This window comes from Chiloscyllium plagiosum, chromosome 11, assembly GCF_004010195.1.
Source record: "Chiloscyllium plagiosum isolate BGI_BamShark_2017 chromosome 11, ASM401019v2, whole genome shotgun sequence".
Classification (NCBI taxonomy): Eukaryota; Metazoa; Chordata; class Chondrichthyes; order Orectolobiformes; family Hemiscylliidae; genus Chiloscyllium; species Chiloscyllium plagiosum.
This window is the reverse complement of record NC_057720.1, coordinates 43191836-43213742: the sequence shown is the minus strand read 5'-3', so window position 1 is coordinate 43213742 and position 21907 is coordinate 43191836. Positions and strand designations below refer to the sequence as shown.

At 42.5% G+C, this 21907-nt stretch overlaps 1 protein-coding gene across 1 annotated transcript in view; it reads left to right on the top strand.

The window, feature by feature from the left end:
- The window catches only part of LOC122554768 (lisH domain-containing protein C1711.05-like), a 162293-nt gene that overhangs the window by 17767 nt on the left and 122619 nt on the right, over positions 1 to 21907 (top strand). The window contains exons 2-3 of the mRNA XM_043700140.1: positions 4582 to 4678; positions 4789 to 4906. The gene's annotated coding sequence lies outside the window, so the exon portion shown is untranslated. The remainder of the gene's footprint in view (positions 1 to 4581; positions 4679 to 4788; positions 4907 to 21907) is intronic.

The following is a 21907-nucleotide window of genomic DNA, read 5'->3' as shown; positions in this document are numbered from 1 at the left end:
GGGGCAGGGCTCAAGGGCGGAGGAGCGGGGAGTGGAGGAGATGCGGCGGGGGGCATCGTCGACCACGTCGGGGGGGAAATTGCGTTCCTTGAATAAGGAGGCCATCTGGGTTGTACATTTTTGGAACTGGTCCTCCTGGGAGCAGATGCGGCGGAGACGAAGGAATTGGGAGAATGGGATGGCGTTTTTACAGGGGGCAGGGTGGGAGGAGGTGTAGTCCAGGTAGCTGTGGGAGTTGGTCGGTTTGTAGTAGATGTCCGTGTTGATTCGGTCGCCTGAGATAGAAATAGAAAGGTCGAGGAAGGGGAGGGAGGAATCTGAGACAGGGAGCCAAGGACTTGAGGGTGGAAAGGGAGTCTTCACATGCTGGGATCCAATTCCCTGTGTGCTCGATGAAATCTCATGCCTGTATATTCTTTCCTAAACACTCCTTCAGTATTCTGTAATTTTCTGAGCAAATCATAATATAGAGCAGTCAACTGTTCATAGCCTTGCAGAACCTGCTATAGTGGTGGGGTGACTAAGGAGCCTACAGAAAACCCTCCCATCTTAAGCCAGGGCCACTCATCTACTGCATGATTTTCTCAATGTAAGGGATAATGGCTTCATTGGAAAGAAAATTCCCAAAGTACTGTACTTTTGTTAGGAAAGGTAGACACTTCTCTGGTTTTACTTGTAAGTTAAACTGATAAGTGGGCTGAGGTAGTTCTAGACTTTCAAGGGTCTGCTTGAGTGTCAGTCTGATGCTGAGTGTGTTGTCTAGATACACAAAGAAGGACTGGAAATGGATGTTGTCAGAAGCTTTATCCATGTGTTGCTGGAAAAGCGCAGCAGGTCAGGCAGCATCAAAGGAGCAGGAGAATAGACGTTTCGGGCATAAGCCCTTCTTCCTGAAGAAGGGCTTATGCCCGAAACATCGATTCTCCTGCTCCTTTGATGCTGTCTGACCTGGTGCGCTTTTCCAGCAACACATTTTTAAGCTCTGGTCTCCAGCATCTGCAGTCCTCACTTTCTCCTAGAAGCTTTATCCATCACTTGCATAAAGGAGGCGTAGACATTACAGAGCACAAATGGCATTCTCATATATATGTAAAGTTGCTCTCGTGCATGTTTGGAATGCCACCTTTTCAGTGTTACGTTTAGCGATTGGACACATGTTGTAACTGTACCAAATTGAGACTGCAGAAAAACTTTGCATCTTTTAAAATGCTTTCTCATTTCTAGGTGGCGTGTATGCGTCCTTATAAGTCTTTGTGTTGACTTTCTGGTAATCAACGTAGATCTTCAGTTTTCTCTATTTCCTTCTCTTGAGGATTACAGAGGGAGGATCGGCACTTGATGACTCTAAGATGACTCCATTCCAAATATTTGTGCAGGTGGTCTTGGACCACCACCTGGTAATGGTGCATAATCAGTAGGAAGGAATCTTTACTGAATGTTTATCTTTAGTCACATTCCTGTGCCTTATCAGATTACAATACCCAAAGTCTTCATCATCTTCACTGAAAGTTGTCTTGTATTTGGTAAGAAAAGAAACAAGCTGCCTCCTCTGGCTCACCTCCAACTTCTAGTGTCCATCTTTGAAATGAAGTTGAAGATGCCTCCTCCAGTTGGGTCAGTGTTCAAGAGTGGCAGGTTTAAAGACACCTATGAGAATTCTTGATTGAAGATAAATTTCTTCATCGCTGAAATTGCGACTCTGTGTAGGTAATTACCCGATTCTTCAACAATGATGAGGGTACATCCCTCCATTATACCAAATTGGAACTTTGCTAATGTGATATGTGGTGCTGTAATGAGGCTTGATGTAGAACAGTTGGAGATGGCTGGCATTCACCTTCAAGAACACTGATGCTGTGTTCTGATGAGTGACAGAACAGCCCGGTTCTCTGCTACTTCGATAGTTCTGTGGTCTCAAATAGCTGATTTACTTTGAGTCTGCGGAGCAGGTCAAAGGTCCTGAGTCCCATCTGCTGACCTCATAATGTGCCAAACTACCAGATCAAAAGTGCGAATGAGGAAATGTTACAGGATGTTTGACTCCTGCAAAACAGAGACCTGGATGAGGGATCATCAATCAGCTCACAGACCTCTAAAAGATGCTTAGGGAAAAATTGATCATGAATTGTTGACAATGCTGTTCCTTTCTCAATTAGGCATGGCACTTCTTTCTGAGCTCATGGAAGGTCAAGTCCCTATCGCATAAGACTGAGCTTTTTCCTGAAAGAACCTACCGTCCAACTCCACCTGCCTGGTTCCAGTTTAACATCGGATCTGAAGAGTGTTTGACTTTTGCATTGGATGAGGTCCTTCATGCCTCACCACAGTGGTAGCTGTGGTTGTTGCGGGCAGTGTCATTTGAAGTGCCCCAACCCAGTGAAAATTCTAGCACCTCTTTGGTGTATTCCTTGGGTGGGATTGTCCATGAGCGTTACGTGGAGATCTGACAACAAGGACTGGATCTCTGCTTGATGTGCAGCAATCTGTTTTGCCTGCCTCTTCAGCCTGAGGTCTATGACCCTACCTGCATAGACAGGTAGCTCCCTGATGGTAACTTCTTTCCTGGCTGTTGGAGTCCAAACTTTCACCAAAATCTGGATGATGTGATTCTGCCCATCAAAGAAAGACTGTTGAGGTTTCTCTCTGTTAAGCATTCTCAATTCCATTTAGAGGTTTCATATTGAATACTTCTGCTAGACAGTCCTTCAGCTGCCTGTCCCTGGTCTATTTGAAGGAGAAATCCAGTTAAATAACTTCACTCACTCCAAGGATATGGAGATTAGGTAATCCTTTTTGGCTTATTTCTATTCCCTAAAATTTTGAATGCATGTGTGTCAAGCTCTTGCTATCCCCAAAAGCCTTTGTCAGTACTTCAAAGATACGCTGTGGACACTGTTGAACATCTATATCTTTGACTATTATTTCCTGATTGGTGCTCCAATTTAGATGTTTAGTCTCCTGAATGCCATAAGCTATATATCTTCAAGTCAGTCTTCAGTCACTTCATCTTTGGTTGTTTCCACAACTCCCCTGACTTTGTCCAAATTACTACTCATCAGCGAGTACAATATCTGACCAAATATACTATTTCCTTCCTCCATAGTATAAAGGGAAGGTACATGAAAAACCATTGCCTGGCTTTGGCTTAAAAGCCTAATTTCTTCCACTGAAGCCAATGATACTGGAGCAACTTTTGTCTCCCACATGGACCTTGCCAGTTTCCACTCCTTTACTATCCACTGCACTTGGCCAAGCACCTTTCAATCTTGTCTGCCATGACTTACTGTCTGTAAATCCTGCCAATTACTCCAGAAATTCATACAGCTGAATTGCTCAAAGATCACGAAGCACAGATGTTCTACTCCATTGGCATCAGGTCATTACAAACATGAAGGGAGATTAAGGTTAAACAAGGAAGACACATCATGTAATGAAACCAGCCTGTAGGTAACATGTGGACAACCCCTTCATCCTAGTGAACCATTTCTTAACTGCTTCTGATGGAAGTATACCCCACCTTAAGTCAGGGTTACAAAACTTGTAAGTAGTACTCTCTATCTGGGAACAGGCAGGAAATAAGTATGAGACAACATTGAATTTGCCTTGATCTTACTGAATGGAGGAGCTGGCTCAGGGTATATATAACTCACAACTGCTAATGTTTCTGCTTTACCCTGGCAAATTTCACTTCAGTCCTAAACATAGTAGTATATGTAAAGTGAATGCACCATGGTAATTGTGTAATTGCAGCAGACCCTTGAACTTGATCTACCTTCTTGCCTCTACTTTTGTATAGAGGTCTTCAGGAACCACGCTTGTGTGTACTGCAAACTGCTGCTTATAAATCCAGAAAGAATAATCAGGAAGCCAGACCCATGGAAGTTGAAAGCAGGGTCACCTTGACAGTCGCTGGCAATGCAGCACCTGCCCTGTAGTGTAGTTTTGGTTGAGCTGTTGTCAGTGGCAGATTTCAATCACAGACTCTTTAGTGAAGTGAAGTTCTCTTGTGCATCAGCCCATGCTGAAGTTCAGGATAGAGAGTTGTTCTCCACAGACCATGGGTAGATAGGGCCTCCTTCTGAGAACCCTTCTTCACACACTTCCTGAAACTTTACTGTTCTGGGTGGCCTTTCTTTGTCCTGTTCAATTACAAAACGAATATTTACAAGAAACCAAAATCTGGAAGCAACATGTCACAGTGCAAGTCTTTTACCCATCAGAATAGTACTGCAATGTGTTCCAGGTGGACTGTTGAAACAATAGAACAATTTTTTGTGTAACCTTTCAATTGTCTACAACAATGCAGAAGTACCTTTTTATTAATAGTTTAAAGACTTTTTTTTTTATCATGTGAGTTTATATTTTTTATGGAGCATACAGCTAAAGTATGTACATAAATGCATACCTTCAAGAACTTTATTTTTACAGGATTGAAGGAAAGGAGTCATTTGCAACACTTTCTATCAATAAATTCACAAGTGGGTTAAAATCAATAAACTCTATATGCTAAGTGCAGGAATAACTTTTAGTTCAAATGGCCTGTTCTTATCCATACTTGTGCTTTTTCTTTTCCCCATGCAGAATGGTTCACTGCAATTTCAGTTATTGGAATCCTCGTTATACTGATTCTCATTCTTGGTTTATGCTTTGCCATCTTCTGCCTTTGTCATAGAGAAAGGTATGAGACTTTCTGCTGTATTAAGTACCCCATATTAGAAAAGTACTGTAATGTAAATGTAATCACTAGCATGAAAAATATTTGCCATTCGCTCTTCTTTTAATTTGCAGAAAGCACCATTATATTTCCAAACAAAGTAGAAGTTCAGATGTTTGTTTAAAACAATTACCAGATACTTGTACATCAAAGTCTCCGTTCTGTTCTTGTCCACGTGATGAAAGCTATCAGGTAGTGTCTACCTTGTTTCACAATATTTATGTTCAGCTTCCTATGTTTTGTTTTTGAATCAAAAGAAAAAGTAAACATTGTAGCATCCTCAACTGCACTCAAAAAAGAAAAAACCTGATATTCGCTGCACTGATTTTAACTGTCATCTTGATAGGTCACTTCTGTGTGCCAGTGGGAATGTTTCAGTGAAAGTCATTCTTTTTATTGATGTTCGTAAGCCGATGAACCATTATAGTAACTTTGTGATCTAGTGTCTACTTTAAAGTTCTTCGGTGCTCCATACACTGAAAGCAAAATGACTTTTACATTTTTAATCTAAATATTTGGCTCAAATAATAATTACATCCATATGTTCAAATGGTTTTAGATGTTTAAAAGCATACATTGGAACATAATTTCTTTTTACTTCATTTGAGGGAGATGCATTAGTGTAGTGGTATTGTTGCTGGACTTGTAATCCAGTAACTCGGGTAATATGCTTGGGAATCTGGTTTTGAATCCCACTGAGGTAGATGGTGAAATTGGAATTCAATATTCAGGTATAGAATTCAGTTGAAAATCTGATCAAACTTAGATCCGGAAGCCAATGTGGATTTTTTTATAAAAACCTGTTCGGTTCACGAGTGCTCTTTACGGAAGGAAACTGATTCCTTAGGTGGCCTGGCCTACATGTGACTCTGGACCGATAATATGGTTGACTCTGACTCTAAACTAGCCACTGAATTGGCCTACCATTACTCAGTTGGATTAATTACGAGAAAGTCTTGAAAAAGCATTGAAACCTAGCATTGAGTAAGGCACCAGAAAATACAATGGCAACTCTGCAAAGTCCTCCTTCATAACATCTGGGAGTGGGTGCCAAAGATGGAAGAACAGTCTCACAGACAAGTCGCACAACAGCTAGACATTGTCATACTTGTGGAATTATATGCAAACTGCCACCATCACCAGTGGTGAAAATGTGTTGCTAGAACAGCGCAGCAGGTCAGGCAGCATCCAGGGAACAGGAGAATCGACATTTCGGGCATAAGCCCTTCTTCAGGAAGGGCTTATGCCCGAAACGTCGATTCTCCTGTTCCCTGGATGCTGCCAGACCTGCTGCGCTGTTCCAGCAACACATTTTCAGCTCTGATCTCCAGCATCTGCAGACCTCACTTTTACCATCACCAGTGGGACAGGACATAGCCAACAAAGGAGAGTTGGCTATGTACACAATGGTATACAGTCAGGAGAGTTCTTAAACATTGATTGTGGACCCCATGATGTCTCATAGCCTCGTGAAACTTGGGCAATCACTCATACCGATCCCCGGCTGACACATGCGTATTCCACCATTTTAGTAATGTTTAGAAAAAAAACAGAGGGAGGCAAGTGTGTACGCTGGAGAGGGGACTTCACCAAAAATGGTTCAACAGCATTATTACTGATAGAGCTGGGCAATTCCTCAAGGTCACAGCTGTTAGAATGGGTTGTTATAGGTGGTGAAGTAACCAGCAAGAGCGAATATCATTCCTCATCTCACCCTCCCCAATCTGTCTGACCCAAATGCAACTGTCCTTGGCAGTATGCGTAAGAATGACCACTGCACAGTCCTCATGGAGACGTAATCTTGCCCTAACATCGAGAATGCACTTCACCATATTATGTGGCATAATCACTGTGCTAAAAATGACAGACTTCAAACAGATCCATGAGACTCTGTGGGCAATCAGCAGCAAAGGAATTTTTTTCCAATAAAATCTGCAACCTCCCAGTTTAGCATAACCTCCACTCTACCATTACTATGAGGCCAACCCAGTTCAATGAAGAGTCCAGGAAGGCATGCCACGAGCAGAACCTTAGACCCCTTAAAATTGGTATCAACCTGTTGAAGCTACAAACCAGATTTTGTTGCATGCCAAGCAATATGAACTGCAGTTGGTAGATCAAGCTAAGTAATCAGACAATGAAGAGATAAGATCTAAGCTCTGCAGTCCATAAAACGATAATACATAGGAATGGAAGTACAACCATTCAACCCATCGCGTCCACCCTGCCATTTAATATGGCTGATGGGCTTTTCAACTCAACTTAGTCACAATCTCCCCGTAGCCCTTAATTTCTTGCGAGGTCAAGAATTTAACAATCTCTGCCTTGAAGACATTTAACGTCCCAGCCTCCACAGGTCCATCACTCTCTGGCTGAAGAAATGTCTCCTGATTTCCATTCTAAATTGATCCCCTCTAATTCTAAGGCTGTGCCCACTGGTCCTAGTCTTCCCGCTTAATGGAAACAACTTTCCAGTCTTTGTAAGCCATGCATTATCTTGTAAATTTCTATCAGATGTCCCCTCAACCTTCTGAACTCTAATGAATACAATCCCAGGATTCTCAGCCATTCATTCTATGTTAGGCCTACCAGTCCAAGGATCATCCGTGTGAATTCCGCTGGACACGCTCCAGTGCCAGTATGTCCTTCCTGAGGTGTGGGGCCCAAAATTGGGCACAGTATTCGAAATGGGGCCCAGTTAGAGCTTTATAAAGTCTCAGAAGCGCATCGTTGCTTTTATATTCTAACTTTTTTGAGATAAATGACTATATTTGCGTTTTTAATCACGGACTCAACTTGCAAGTTAACCTTTAGACCTCCCATATCTAGTCTTGAATGTTAGTCAAAAATTAAACAATGATCAGGAGGAAACAGTTCTACAAACATCCCCATCATCAGTAGCAAAGATGAAGCTGAAGTATTCGTGACAATGTTCTGCCAAAAATGTCAAATGAATGATCTATCTTGGCCTCCTTCAGAGATGTCCAGTATCACAGATGTCAACGTTCAGCCAATTCAATTCACTCCATGTAATATCAAGGAACTGTTGGAGGTGCTGGATCCTGCAAAGGCTATGGACCTGCCAACAGTTTAGCCATAGTACCTGGACTTGTGCTTGAGACCCAGATGTACCTCCAGACAAGCTGTTTCAGTACAGCTACAACGTTGTCCTTTACTTGGTAATGTGAAAAGTTGTCCAGGTTTATCCTGTACACACAAAAAAAGACAAATCCAGCCAGTACAATTATTGTCCCCTCAGTCTACCCTTGATCATCAGTAAAATGATGGAAAGTGTCATAGTGCTATCAAACAACACCTGCTCAATAACACCCCGCACATTGACACCAGTTTGAGTTCTGCCAGGGACACTCAGCTACTGACTTAATTATAGCCTTGGTTCAAATCTGGACTAAAGAGCTGAATTTCAGATCTGAGGTGTGAGTGACAGCCCTTGACATCAAGGCTGCATTTTCCCAAATGGAGTGACAAGGAGCCCTAGCAGTGGTAGAACTGGAGTAATTGGGAACCAGGGAATATAGTCTCATCGTTAGAGCCACATCTGGCACATAGGAAGGTGGCTGTGGTAGTTGGAGGCCAGTCATCCTTGCCCAAGGATATCTGTGCAGGAGTTCTTCATGGTATATATTTTTCTAAGAAACCTGTTCAGAGATGTTATGACATACCTCTGGCGCAAATGGGCGTAGAACCCAGGCAATCTGGCTCAGACAAGAATACCATCACTGCAAGAGCCCTTCGTTCCTCAGGCAAGTGTCCGAGACCGAACCACCTTCAGCTGCTTCATCAATTATCCTTTCTCCATTAGTAATTGAGGAGTGGGGATGTTTGCTGATGATTGCGCAATGTTCAGCACCATATGTAACTTCTCAAATACTGAATCAGTCCTTGCCCAAATACAGCAAGACTTGGATAATATGTAAGATTAGACTGGAAAGTGGCAAGTAATAGTAGCTTAGCACAAATTCCAGGCAATCTAGCCACCACCCCTTTATATTCAATGGTGTTACCATCACTGAACCCACCCACTTTCAACATCCTTGGGCGGCACGGTGGCACAGTGGTTAGCACTGCTGCCTCACACTGCCAGAGACCTGGGTTCAGTTCCCGCCTCAGGCGACTGACTGTGTGGATTTTGCACGTTCTCCCCGTGACTGCGTGGGTTTCCTTCGGGTGCTCCAGTTTCCTCCCACAGTCCAAAGGTGTGCAGGTCAGGTGAATTGGCCATGCTAAATTGCCCGTAGTGTTAGGTAAGGGGTAAATGTAGGGGTATGGGTGGGTTCGCTTCGTTGGGTCGGTGTGGACTTGTTGGGCCGAAGGGCCTGTTTCCACACTGTAATGTAATCTAATCTAATCCTTGGGATTACCATTGACAAGAAGCAAATTATCAATGTAAATATAGTGACTGCAAGAGCAGGTCAGAGGCTAGAAATTCTACAGCAAAGCTTATCCACCATCTACAAAGCAACAGTAAGGAGTATGATAGAATCCTCTCCACTTGCTTGGATGAATGCAACACTTAAGTTTGACACCATCCAGAACAAAACTGCCCACTTGATTTGCACCGCAACCACTAACATTCAGTCCGTGGACCACCAGTAGTCAGTAGCAGAAGTGTGTACAGTTTAAAAGATACACTGCAGAAATTCATAGCACCTTCCAAACCCACAATCACTTCCACCGAGAAGGAAAAGGGCAGCAGACACATTGGAATACTACTATCTGCAAGTTCCCCTCCAAGCCATTCATCAGCCTGACTTGTAAATATATTGCAACGTTAACTGGGTCAAAATCATAGAACTCCCTCCTGAATGGCATTGTGGATGTTCATGCACCAAATTGTCGACAACTGGTAAGAAGGCAGTTCATCACCGCCTTCTCAAGGATGACTATGGATGAACAATAAACGCTGACTCAGTGAGCAATGCCCACCTCGCACAATTGTATAAAGAATCATAATGCCTTGCTGAAGGTTAGTCTTGCCCACAGCTGGGTAGTACATTATGATTGATTGGATAATGCCCAATGCAAGTTGTATTATCTTGCAATTTTCAGAGATTTAAAATATGTAATTAGTTATATTTTAATGATTTGTATCAACATTAAATAATTTAACAATCTAAGGTCAGATTTGCTTTACTGACTGATTTGGAATACAGTGTTGCAAAAGTGGTGTCATGTGTTATGATTAAAGGACACAATAGTTTTATTTGCATAACTGCTCAGGAAGAAAATGAAAATCCATCCAGCTATTTTTAATATCAACTTCAACTTCATAAAAGTCTTCAGCTCAAATACAATGATCTCATATGATGCAGCGAAGGAGCCTAGTTTTGTTTATTTATATTCAGTATTTCTATTTTTGATGAGACAAAAACTCAGTGTCTTTTATCGAAAAAGAATGTTAATTCTGTCTTTAATATACCCACATGAAGTGTTATCCATATATCTTCTGCTCTCGTTATATTTCCATTGCCATTATTTTTGAATGATTTATATCAATACCGGATGTTCCCAACTGCGAATATCTGACTTATGAATGCTCACAGTTATAAATGCAATCCTATACAGGGTGTAATTTAAAAGATCTCACTTATAAACCTTTCCTGCACTTCTCAACAGCCGCTTTGTATTGCTTTGCATTGTGTTCTGATTTGTGTACAAATCGACTTGTAAACGAGGAATAAAACCCGTTTGCAATCCGAGCCTTTCTGTATATGGATAGTTAAGTTACACTGTCATAGTTGAATTTTAGGTCTTCTCACCTCTTGTATTTGTATTTGCATTTTGGGTCCTCTGTCACTTTTTATTGCTTTCTTTTCTATAAAGGCTCGTTCTGCTTAGTGGTTTTGTGAAATATTCGTAATTTAGCATCTATATTAAATATAGGTTGTCTTTAGTAAACCTGTGGTAACCTTTTATTTTTCAGAGACCTTAAAATATGGCGTATAACTGAGTAATTCACAAGAGTTATTTTTAATTAAAGCCTTAGATTTTGCGAAGGCAAGAAAATAAAATATTTTTATGTCCATCTTTTTTCATCAGTTTGTTTTATAGTAGACTTACCGGTGTTAGTTTTAAATATTTTTGGCATTTGGACTTAGACAATATGTAAGTAAGTAATTTGCCAGGACCCAAACTCACTTTGTTCATGGACACATAGAAAATAGAAGCAGGCGTAGGCTATTTGGCTGTTTGAGCCTGTTCCACCATTAATTATCAAGGCTGATCATACAACTCAGTAGCTTGAATCCATTTTTCCCCCATATCTTTTGATCCCTTTGGCCCCAAGTTTTTCTTGAAATCATTGTGGCCTTGACTGCTTTCTGTGGTATTGAATTCCACAGACTTATGATTGTCGAGGATAAGAAATTTCTCATCTCAGTCTTAAATAGTTTGCCCTGTATCTTTAGACTGTGGCCCTACTTCTGGACTCCCTCGTTATTGGTAGTACCCTTCCTGCATCTACCATCTCTTGTCCCACCAGAATTTTCTTTGAGATTCCCCTCACCCCAACTCATTCTCCTGAACTACGGTAAATATAATCCTAATTGATTCAACTGTCCTCATGCTTTTGACGAAATACCTTTATTTCTGACTATATTTGCAATTTTTACTGAGAAATACATCTATCTAAATTTGGTTCTTGAGCAAGTGTCATTGCTGTTGAATTTATACAGCTCTCCACTCAACATTCCACATTTATTTGTGATTTAAAGTTTTCTTTGGATCCCAGTTAGCTGAGCATTCCTTCTTTGACAAGTTTAAAACTGTTCTCTACTTTGCAGCCATTCTGTTCCCCCCCCCACAACCTTGCGATCTTTCTACTTTGCAGCCCCATATTTGTGTTGCAGCCACCTCCCATCTTTCATATCTCTTTCAGTCTTCCCCTCAATCCTTGTTAGCCTCCTTTTGCATCCTCGTTCCTCCCAACCTCACTCCCTCAAGCTAGTGAGCCTGTTGCAGGAAACACAGAAGATGTAACTTGTGATACGTGGAGCAGTTCCTCTCCATTTATGGTGGTGACTTTACTATCATTAATAGAGCACGAGTGGCTGGGCAACTGGGGACTTTTGAGGTTAGGTCTACCCACTGTCCCATATATCTTGAACATTGATTGTGCCAGACAGTTTTTAGCACAATTTAGCATTTTGCCCTGAAATCAATATCTTCAATGAATTACAGAAACCTCTTGTGATGTACTTCGACTTCATCAAGATTTTGCCAGAGAATATTTATGGATTTTCTTCACTTTCACTATTTCTTAAAAAAAAGAACTTTAAGACATGCCTATCTTATGAAGTCCTCTTGGCTGTCCTCCATATCTTCACTCTAGCCAATTAATGCTTTCCAAACTCTCTTCCAATGCAACCCCATTTTAATGCTTCAGAATTAGTATGACCCCAGAGCAAAAACTTCAAGGTGTTACAAGAACTGTGGAGGGAGCAGGCTTCAGACGGAAATCATAATTGCACCAAGCTCTTAAATAGCTAAATACTTAAAATAACTCAACTAAAATTGAAATATTGTTAAATCTACATTGTAAGTTAGACTCATGCATAATATATTTTAATTATCATTCTTTGCTGCATAAGATTAAATTAGATTTGATTACTTACAGTGTGGAAACAGGCCCTTTGGCCCAACAAGTCCACTCCGACCCTCCGAAGAGCAACCCACCCCTACATTTACCCCTTTACCTAACACTATGGGCAGTTTAGCATGGCCAATTCACCTAACCTGCACATCTTTAGACTGTGAGAGGAAACCGGAGCACCTGGAGGAAACCCACACAGACATGGGGAGAATGTGCAAACTCCACACAGACAGTTGCCCGAGGCGGGATTTGAACCCAGGTCTCTGGCACTGTGAGCTTTGGGAAAATAAGGTGTAGGGAAAATGGCCCCAGCTATTTCCCTACAGCTCAAACCCTCCAACCCTGGCAACATCCTTGTAAATCTTTTCTGAACCCTTTCATGTTTCTCAACATCCTTCTGATAGCAGGGAGGCCAGAATTGGAAGTAGTATTCCAAAAGTGGCCAATGTCCTGCCCAACCGCAACGTGACCTCCCAACTCCTATACTCAGTGCACTGACCAGTCAAGGCAAGGATATCAAAGGCCTCCTTCACTACCTGAGACTCCACTTCCACAGAAAAATGAATCTGCATTCCAAGGTCTCTTTATTGAGAGCAACACCCCCCTGAACCTTACCATTAAGTGTATAAGTCCTGCCCTGATTTGTGTTTCCAACACGCAGCACCTCACATTGATCTGAATTAAACTCCATCTGTCACTCCTCAGCCCATTGGTCCATCTGATCAAAGTCTTATTGACATCTAGGGATGGGCAATAAATGCTGAGCTGGCCTCCCATGAGTGAATTGAAAGAAAGGCGCATACATTAGCAAGCCATTAAGCCACTAATCATTGAAATTAACATATGTCCTATCAAGATAGCGATCACTTCAGATAGCTGACTATATGTAACAAGCATGTACCTAATGGCTTTCATTTCTTTGGGGTGAGTATTTGCTGCTTTCTCATTACAGGAATTCAACTTTAACACATCATTTCATTGAGTTGCAAGCTTGCCAAGCACAATCAACAGAGGGGAAGCATCTGTATCATGGATCACGCTGGGTCCTCTACTTTTTGTCATTTACATAAATGATTTGGATGCGAGCATAAGAGGTACAGTTAGTAAGTTTGCAGATGACACCAAAATTGGAGTTGTAGTGGACAGCGAAGAGGGTTACCTCCGATTACAACAGGATCTTGATCAGATGGGACAATGGGCCGAGAAGTGGCAGATGGAGTTTAATTCAGATAAATGCAAGGTGCTGCATTTTGGGAAAGCAAATCTTAGCAGGACTTATACACTTAATGGTAAGGTCCAAGGGAGTGTTGCTGAACAAAAGAGACCTTGGAGCGCAGGTTCATAGTTCCTTGAAAGTGGAGTCGCAGGTAGATAGGATAGCAAAGAAGGCGTTTGGTATGCTTTCCTTTATTGGTTAGAGTATTGAGTACAGGAGTTGGGAGGTCATATTGAGGCTGTACAGGTCATTGGTTAGACCACTGTTGAAATATTGCATGCATTTCTGGACTCCTTCCGATCGGAAAGATGTTGTGAAACTTGAAAGGGTTCAGAAAATATTTACAAGGATGTTGCCAGAGTTGGAGGATTTGAGCTATAGGGAGAGGCTGAACAGGCTGGAGCTTTTTTCCCTGGAGCGTCGGAGGCTGAGGGGTGACCTTATAGAGGTTAACAAAATTATGAGGGGCATAGATAGGGTAAATAGGCAAAGTCTTTTCCCTGGGGTGGGGGAGTCTAGAACTAGAGGAAATAGGTTTAGAGTGAGAGGGGAAAAATATAAGAGACCTGAGGGGCAACATTTTCACGCAGAGGGTGGTAAGTGTATGGAATGAGCTGCCAGAGGAAGTGGTGGAGGCTGGGACAATTGCAACATTTAAAAGACATTTGGATGGGTATATGAATAGGAAGGGTTTGAAGGGATATGGGCCAGGTGCTGGCAGGTGGGACTAGATTGGTTGGGATACCTGGTCGGCATGGACGGGTTGGACCGAAGGATCAGCTTCCATGCTGTACATCTCTATGACTCTATTTACCAGCAGGGAATTCAACTATTTCCTAAAGTCAAATGCCATTGTGTCCTGGTTCCTGTTTACTTTCATGAGAAACCCTCATGCAAAAGGATAGCTGCAGCAGTGTTGCTAATGGGACAAGATTCCGCAACAGATTAAACTTGATCTTCCTCGACCGGGGGAGAGGCTGAAACAGCATTGGGAATGCCAGTGCCGGACACGCAACTCCCCTAAGTGAGAGAGGTAATTTACTTTGGGCGTGAGGTTTGGTGTCGAAACCACAGGAATGGCCTGTATGATACAAGGTAGGAGAGGCAGTTCTGAACAAGCATGTGGATCACCTGAAAGCTGCAGCCTGGCAAACAGGGCAGGAGCAAAAGATTCCCGGCCCCTCAGAACATCCAGCAAGGCTCTCAGTATCCATGAATTCTCCCTTTCTGTCTAGCATCAAAGAAAACTCTGAAAACAAGACAGACGTGATTGATGTCTGCTACCACCTGAAGAAGAAAACTTTCTTCTTAGAGTCCCAGGCAGAAGAGGTCGGCTATAGTCTGGTACACACTGCCAGTATCCAAAGCAGAGTCGGAGGAACCAGAATTGGGGCAAAAACACTCCGGGAGAAGTTACTGGCCTTTATGGAATTATTTCACAAGGTAATATACTGGCATCGATTAAGGATCGTCTAATAAATCAAAATGTCATTGTAAATCAAAATAGAGTCTAGATCTAAGGGGTACAATGTACAAATAAGGGAAATGCAATGTAGTGCTGAAATGAGAAGTTTATTTACTCAGGGTGGTGAATATTTATAACTTTCCAACTTCAGTAGTTTGTGGAAGTTCTGTCTTGAGTATATTTCAAGTAGAGGTTGGTAAATTTTTGATGATCAAATAGGGATGATGTGGGTAAAGAGCATTAAAGTATTTAATCAGCCATGATTGTATTCATGGCAAAGCAGGCTCAGTGGGTTAAGTGGTATCCTCCCATTCCTGTGTTCCTATTAATATGGATAGAAAATTGGCTGGCAGTTAACAGAATATGCACAAATGAGTCTTTTTTTTTAATGTATATATTTACTTGAAAAAAAAATTCCTTTTTTTTACCAAAACACAAACCAAAAGGAAAAAAAACCAAAGTTAAAAAAGTTCAGAAGTACAGAAAAGTAGGAATAATATCACACTATTATGTTATATTACAGTAATGTTTACAATAAACTGCCTACTATTCTCCAGATTGTAGTCAACTCTTATTTGCTTAACTTAAATTAAATTAAATTACAATCCACCAAAATTAAATTAAACTACATTGAACTATATTACATTACTCCACTCACCACACCTCCATCAAGGCTCTTGTCCACGGGGGCAACTGTGATTATACCCGTATTTACTTTTTGCCTCCCATGCACACACACACACCCCACCCTTCCCCACCACTCCCACCACCGCCCCCTCCCCCCACCCCACCAGCATCCCCAGACCACCATATATGGCTCTTGAGGCAATATAAAAGCCCTAATCAATACCGCCAACAAATCCATGTCTATATAATTTACATAAAGGCCACCATTTATAAAATTATCTTCCTGTGCTCTCCCAAAGAGGGAAGATCCCATAGTCCCCCCCCCCCCATCCCCTACCCCTCAACTTCCATTCCCAGGATACCCTCAAGTTCATTCACTATGGGTTCCCAGTATCTATGGATCTTGTGACGGGATCAAAAGCAATGTGTAAGGGTGCCAACACTGTATGTACACTTGGGACATTTCAGGGAAGATCCTTTCTAAAACTTTGCTAGTCTCTCTGACGCCATATGGGCCCTGTGGAGGATCTTCAATTGCATCGCTTGTGCCCTATTGCGTATTGAAATCTTCTTTACATTCCCCCACATATCCTCCCGTATTTCTGACGAGATTTCTTCCCCTAACTCCTGATTCCAAATCTTATGGAGTCTCTCCATAACCCTCCAGGCATTCCCTCTTTGCAGGTGATATAAGGTATTAACTAAAAGAGCGCCCCCACATCTGAGTACTCTACGTTCTATATCCGATTTGTAGGGCTGGGTCAAGAGCATGGTTTTCTCCTGTGTATAATCCCTAACTCAGAAATATCAGAAAAGGTTCCTATTAGGAATCTGTACATCTGACCTGATTGGCTAAAGGACATAAAGACCTCACCCTCAAATTGATCTCCCACACAGCAGGTTCCTTTACCCTACCATGCTCTAAAGCCGGAATCTATTGACCCCAGCTTCAATCCTGGAACACCACCTCCCCCCCCGCCCTGTGGGGTAAATGGCAAAGTCTGAAACAAATTGCCCTCACCCTGCTGCATTATCCTCCATGCTTTTACTGTAGTTATGATAATCAGACTTCCACAGTGCTCAATTACTGAACTCATCCATAAACTGTGGGGCATTTTTCTTCCGAGCTAGGTAAGCCAGGTATCTACCTGGCTTATCCCCATATTCAAACAGCCATTGCTTTGCAAAGGAGATGTCTCTCTTCGCCACCTGTGAGCACTGGGTCAAGAGCAGCCTGGAGAGCAGTGACCCCCTGCAATTTGACCATGGATGGTCTGGTGTAATATGCCGATTCGGCTGCCTTCAACCGCACCTCAAGCATCCATCGCTGCTCCCCCCTCTGCCTCGTTGTCAAGTCTGAAATAATCGTACCCCTTAAGAATGCTTTGGTAGTTTTCCAGAGCACTGACAGATTGCTGGCCTTACCCTGATTGACGTCCCAAAAAACCCTGAGCTCCCTTGTGATATACTGAACAAAGTTGTCATCCTTCAACAGAAACTGATCCATGCGCCATTGCCGCGTGCCTACTCCACTACCTTTGATCTTAACAACTAAATATACTGCTGCATTGTCCGAAATAGTTATACTCCCAGTTCTGCAGGCTAACACCAGTCCAAACAAATCGACAGAACAAAGAACATATTGATTCTTGTGTGGCACTTGAGTGGGTTGGAGTAGAAGGTCATGTCCCTCATGTTCGGGTGGAGACACCTCCACACATCCACAAGCCCCAGCTCCTCATGAAAGTCCACTAATTACCTAGACTCCCAAAGTGTATCCGACAGCCCTCATGGCATCCTGTCTACCCCAGGATCCATGAGACAATTAAAGCCTGCTCCCATAATTGTGCGGCGCACCCCAAGCGCCATTACCTTTTGAGACTGTGTCAACTAAAAAGTTGAGAGTGCGCGACAGGGGACGATAAACGTTCAAAATGCTCTACTATTCACCATGTATCAATGCCTTAAGAATGATGAACTGTCCGTATTTGATTTGCTCTGTCAACTGAAACTGGACGTTCTTTCGTACCAGTATGGCCATCCCTCTGCTTTTGGAGTTAAAGGAGGAAAAGAATATCTGATCATATCCCCCCCCCTTCTGTAACTTCAGGTGTCCCCATCAGTCAAATGTTTCTCTTGCAACATCATGATGTCAACCCTTTCCTTCTTGAGACTTGAGAGCACCTTTTTCCTTTTAATGGAGCTATACCCCCATTTATATTCCAGGTGCACAACCTGAACAGATCGCTAGCCATGACTGCACACTCCAGCCCAGATCCCCCTGAGAGGAAGAAACCCAATCAATGTGCGACAAGTGGAGAAAAAATGAAGTTTATTCAATCTAAAGCCTATTCCTACAAACACTATCAAAATTACTAAAGCTAAAAAAACTAACCTCTTCTCCTAAATTAAACAACTAAAATCCAAAAAGCACAAGTTTCCAGAGACTTAACCCTGCCCCGCCCCGACCATAGAGGACACTCACTCCTGACCTCTCAACCATCTTAGCACTTTCCGATTAAGGCCACGTCCCAGATCCAAGCAAGAAAAGCAAACATATTATTTACACTCTTTCTAGTTAACAATGGATGCCCACCCGTCCCCTCCTCATCTCAGTCCCACACATGTTTGCATCCAAGGAGTAACAACCCCTCACCCCACAAAACAGAATAACTAATAACCTCCAAATACATATAAAACACACCAGCTTGTACACCAATGCAATATCAAGCCTATAAAGCCCGAGACCCCAAAAGGAGAAAAAAAAAGGAAAGAGAAAGAAGATACAAAAAAAATGTCACATTATGCCATTGTCCATACACCTCTTCTCTTCCGTCCTCCTCGGCCAGACTCTATCATTTCAGCTCGTCCAAAATTTTTTTTATTTTTTCTGAGTTGCAATTGTAGACAGTTCCCCCATAACTGCCAGAAACCTCAGGGAGTACTGAATGTTTAAATCTCTTAATTTTTCTTTTCTTTACCTCCTCAAACGCCTTCCTTAATTACAGTCCCGGAGAAGTCGTGAAAAAGCATTATTTTCAAACCTTTATAAGTCAAAGCCTGTGGATCCTTTCCCAGTCTTCTGGCTGTTTCAATCATTAAATGCTTTTCCTTGTACTGCTGGAGTCTCACTGGGACTGGGCGGGGGCGCTGTGCCTGCCCGGACCTGTGCAACGTGATGCAGTAGTCCCACTCCACACTTAACCAGCCCGATTCAATCTCCAGGCCCAGCAGCTCCAGAAACTATCCCTCGAGGAATTTGGCGAGGTTTTCTCCTTCCTCCCACTCCGGTAAGCCCAAAATTCATAGTTTTTTTTTCTGTGACCTCAGTTTTTGAGGTGGGCTATCTATTCATGCAGGGTCAGAACCTGGCCTTCGGAGCTCTCCGTTGCAGCCTCTGAAGTCAGTCCTTTGTTCCACAGTTTCAGTGCGCTGATCCAAGGTCCTGATCTACTGCTCATGCTTAGCCAGCATGGCAGTAATTGGTTCCAATGCTCCCTCAATCTTTTCATGGAGTTTCGTAAACTCCATGGTAAATGTTGCTGCTCCATTGGACTCCAGGGCACTACCACAGGAGTTGAGGTAATGGCTGCGGTGTGCCTGACATTGTAGAGGAGTGCCCTCCCTGCTGCACTTCCCTAGCTCCATTTCCCTTGGATGCCATATCAGCTCCAGACCTTCTAAGTTCTAATTTAAAGGGGCTCGAGATATTCTATCAGTTTTAAGCTATCAACTTTCTCGAGGAGTTACTAATGGGGGGGGTGTGGTGACACGGGGTGTGGTGTAGGAGCCCACCTTGCCCAGGGTATGGCATAGAGCCGAACACAGCAGACTGTTCAGACTGCCACCATCTTGAATCTCCCAAATGAGTCTTTTCTAACGAGAGGATGTAATAAGTGGAGACTGACATGAACTTGTGCTGGGCCCTCAACCTCTTATAATTTGCATCAATGAATTAGATGAGGGGAGTGAAGGCATAGTCATTAAATCCATAGACAGCATCAAAAATTGTCAGAAAGTTTGTTTCAAGGAAGACATAAAGAGTTTGAAAAAGTTTAAGTGAGTTAAGGGAGTGGACAAAACTCTGGAAGATGGAGTATGATGTGTAAAGTTTGAAGTTCTGTTTGGAAGGGTGTTAAAAAAAAGATTATTACTAAACAGAGGATAATTGAATAATGAGGAAAAGAACAATTTTGGTGTTCTGCATGAGTCACAAAAGATTAAAATGCAGATACAGCACATAAACAAGAATGCTAATAGAATGCTGTTATGAGAGGATTACGGCATTAAAATAAGTGTTCGGCTTTTAATTATACAGGGTATTGACGAGACCACATCTTGAATAGTGTGTGCAGTTTCAGTCTTCTCATTTTAAAGAAGATATAAATGGATTTGGGAAGGTTTAAAGTTGGTTTATTAGCTTGATATCTGGAATGTTTTTTGGGGGATATACTAGGCAGGCTGGGCTTGTTTCTACAGAAGTTTCGAAGAGTGATGTGGGATGACTCAATTGAAGCATATGAAAATCTGACAGGGTTTTTATGGAAGGGTTGTTTTCTCCTGTCCCTGAGTCCAAAATTTCTGGGCGCTGTTCTAAAGTTAGGGGTTACTCTCTTAAAACAGATGAGAATTCTTTTAATCTCACAGGGTTGTGTAAGATTAAACTCTACCTCAGAAGGTGGTGGAAGAAGGATCATAGCATATTTTAATGGTAGATGTTGATGAATTCTGCTTAGGCAAGGAAATCGAAGGTTATGGAGGTAGATGGGAATGCAGAATTTAAAACACAGTTAGATCAGTCATGATTTTATTGATTTAGCAGGGCAGCCTTGAAGAAATAAATGCCTATTTCAACTTCACTATTTATGTCCATCAGACAAAGCCAGTGTCCCTGAAGACGATCTTTGGAGCATTGACTGCAATCCACAAATGGTAGATCTACACTCCCTTGGGTCATGGGTACAACTTTAAAACACACATATTGCTGATGATGTGCAACAGAAAAAGGTGCCCTGATGGAAGACTAGCATTCCTTTGTGATGGATGAAGATGTTCCATTCTTTCACTTCAGCCAACCATATCTGCACCTCCACCTGAGACTGTAGCAAATGTTAGAAAAGTGCAAGTAATTGTATACTTACCAATCTGCAGGCTAGACATGGATAATGAATATATGTGCCACCTTTGTGCCTTAAAAATGTCATTATCTTTCTTTGTTTACCAATATGTCTAGGAACTCCTCTGACATACATTTCTGACACAGGTGGTGGGGAGGCAGGATAGTTCTGGAGTATCCTGAGATAGAACTCGGGGAATTCTTGTATGACACTCCTTCCTCTGTCGATGTTAGTTGGCTGTCTCCTTCAGATGAACGGGCACTGCAAACGTGTAAGTGGCTTGTATCCTCTTGCATTTGCCGGTGATGTTGTGTACTCATGGTAACAGCCATGGAACACAAGTCAAAGCTCATATCCATCAGCCACTGAGTTTTTTGCTGGACCTAGGTCTCCAAAGCCTTGCCATTGTGTCAGCCAAGCCCTCATGTCTGAGCCACGGCAATCAGAGCCTGGATTAGATTGACTTCTCCATCTTTTACTGATGATGTGCAACAGTATAAAGGCATAGAGTCATAGAGATGTACAGCATGGAAACAGACCCTTCGGACCAACCCGTCCATGCCGACCAGATATCCCAACCCAAACAAGTCCCACCTGCCAGCACCTGGCCCATGTCCCTCCAAACCCTTCCTATTCATATACCCATCCAATTGCCTCTTAAATGTTGCAGTTGTACCAGCCTTCACCACATCCTCTGGCAGCTCATTTCATACATGTACCACCTTCTGCGTGAAAAAGTTGCCTCTTATGTCTCTCTTATATCTTTCCCCTCTCACCCTAAGCCTATGCCCTCTAGTTCTGGACTCCCTGACCCCAGGGAAAAGACTTTGTCTGTTTATCCTATCCATGTCCCTCATAATTTTGTAAACCTCTAAGGTCACCCCTCAGCCTCCGACGCTCCAGGGAAAACAGCCCCAGCCTGTTCAGCCTCTCTCTGCAGCTCAGATCCTTCAACCCTGGCAACATCCTTGTAACTCTTTTCTGAACCCTTTCAAGTTTCACAACATGTTTCCGATAAGAAGGAGACTGGAATTGCACGCAATATTCCAACAGTGGCCTAACCAATGTCCTGTACAGCCGCAACATGACCTCCCAACTCCTGTACTCAATACTCTAACCAATAAAGGAAAGCATACCAAATGCCTTCTTCACTATC